This window comes from Triticum urartu, chromosome 4A (assembly GCF_056163025.1).
Source record: "Triticum urartu cultivar PI428250 chromosome 4A, HENAU_Tu73, whole genome shotgun sequence".
Lineage (NCBI taxonomy): Eukaryota > Viridiplantae > Streptophyta > Magnoliopsida > Poales > Poaceae > Triticum > Triticum urartu.
The window spans coordinates 54,042,501-54,045,000 of record NC_141876.1 but is presented as its reverse complement, the minus strand read 5'-3'; the positions used below and the strand labels follow the sequence as shown (position 1 = coordinate 54,045,000).

The window sequence follows — 2,500 nt, the reverse complement described above, 5'->3', positions numbered from 1 at the left end:
GCATCAGGTCTCCAAGGTGAACAACCTCTGGCCAATGGAACAATGTAGGCAAGGGAAGTCGGCAAAACGGATCCGTAACTTCGGGAAAAGGATTGGCTCTGAGGACTGGGCTCGGGGGTCCCGGCCCCGAACCCGTCGGCTGTCGGCGGATTGCTCGAGCTGCTCACGCGGCGAGAGCGGGTCGCCGCGTGCCGGCCGGGGGACGGACCGGGAATCGCCCCTTCGGGGGCTTTCCCCGAGCATGAAACAGTCGACTCAGAACTGGTACGGACAAGGGGAATCCGACTGTTTAATTAAAACAAAGCATTGCGATTGAAAGTGCGTTATATCGACTAGAGGGGGGGGGGGTGAATAGGCGATTTTTATGAAAGTCTTCAAAACGTGGAAGTTATGAAGACAAACGATAGAAATAAATCTATTACCATGCATCGGAAGGTAGACTACACCTAGACAAGCCATAGTCAAGTATTCAATGAAGTGAAAGCACAATGACTTAATAGCAGCAATGTAGTAAGGATCAGGTAGGAAGATATTATGAAGCCATACAGAGCATGCAGTCACTCAGTGAAGACAAAAGATAGTGCAAACATACAATGACTTCACAAGGAGCAACAGTAAGTAAATGGAAGGGAATATGAAACCAGTGACTCGTTGAAGACAATGATTTGTTGGACCAGTTCCAGTTGCTGTGACAACTGTACGTCTGGTTGGGGCGACTAGGTATTTAAACCTTAGGACACACAGTCCCGGACACCCAGTCCTAAACACGCAGCTCAGGACACCCAGTCCTCACCGTATTCCCCTTGAGCTAAGGTCACACAGACCTCGCCCAATCACTCTGGTAAGTCTTCAAGGTAGACTCCCAAACCTTCACAGACTTCGTTCACCGGCAATCCACAATGTCTCTTGGATGCTCAGAACGCGACGCCTAACCGGCTGGAGGATGCACAGTCCTCAAGTGTAATAAGTCTTCAGATCACACAGACAAGAAGACTTAGTGATTCCCAATTCTCTCTGGCTCTGGGTGGTTAGGGCTTTATCCTCGCAAGGAATTATCTCTCAAAGGATTCAAGGTGGGTTGCTCTCAAACGATAAAAGCCGTACTCTCAATCTGAGCAGCCAACCGTTTATGGTTGTGGGGGGTGGGCTATTTATAGCCACTTGGCAACCCGACCTGATTTGTTCGAAATGACCCTGGGTCACTAAGGAACTGACACGTGTTCCAACGGTCAGATTTCAAACTCACACGGCAACTTTACTTGGGCTACAAGCAAAGCTGACTTGTCCGACTCTGGACAAGATTCGCTCTCATAGTCTTCACTCGAAGACATAGGTTTTGGTTAGGCATCACTTCAGTCATTCTGACTGGTTCTCTTGGACCCCACTTAACAGTACGGTGGTTCCTATGACTCAACACAAAAGAAAAAGAACTACGAAAGATCTAAGTCTTCGAGCTCCATAGGCTTCATGTGGTGTCTTCTCTTGTCATAGTCTTCAATGTGAATATCTTCATATACCACCTTTGACTTCAATGTCTTCATACATTTTTAGGGGTCATCTCTGGTAGGAAAACCGAATCAATGAGGGACTTCTACCTGTGTTATCCTGCAATTCTCACAAACACATTAGTCCCTCAACTAGGTTTGTCGTCAATACTCCAAAACCAACTAGGGGTGGCACTAGATGCACTTACAATCTCCCCCTTTTTGGTGATTGATGACAAACTAGTTGAAGTTTTCAATGGGGAATATAATCTGTGAAATTGTAAAGGATAAGGAATTGTCTTCATAAGTTGCAAGGGCTCCCCCTGAAGATGTGCATATAGGTAATTTGCTTTTGGAATGCAAATGCACATGGCAGGTTGTACTTGTGGAGATCCACTTCAACTTATGATGACAATCCACTATGCATGTGAAAGTATATGAAGATAATGACATGCATAATGGAAAATGGACGTCTGTAGAATGATCTAAGTGTGGAATTTATCGTCGCACATGCGGAATTTATCATCGCAAAACAAAGTGGCAGATAAGTAGCAGACGACCATCGAGTTTAGGTGTTACAACTCAAAGAACCAAATGTAGCAAAATGAGAGTTGTAAGCACGAAGCAAAATATAAAGCACCCGCCCATATGGACCCGCTTAAAGACTATCAACCTCATATGCTTCTCCCCCTTTTGTCAGTAAGGACCAACAAGGTTTGAAGACATAGAGCATCTACTCGTTCCCATGCGGAGTAGGTGAAGTAGCAGGGTCGTTGGTGGTGTTTGGCGGTGCTGAAGAGCTTGGAGCAGAGTTGACGCGTGCTGAAGGAGGTGGTGGTGAAGTAGAATCATCTTCATCCTCAATAACTCTGGCAGTCACTGTTGCAGCAGATGAAGAGAACTCAGAGTCTTCAAGGGGTGGAGTTCCTAGCAGCACAGCTCTTCGAGGAGGTGTGGAGTCAAACTTGAATCGCTCAGTGAAGCCATCCTCTTGGAGATCATCTTCAGAACACATC

The 2,500-nt window shown here is 46.4% G+C and overlaps 1 pseudogene; it reads left to right on the top strand.

Annotated features, from left to right (window-relative positions):
• Positions 1-33, top strand: part of LOC147974726 (25S ribosomal RNA) — a 1,855-nt pseudogene extending 1,822 nt beyond the window's left edge.
• The last annotated feature ends 2,467 nt before the right edge of the window (positions 34-2,500 follow it).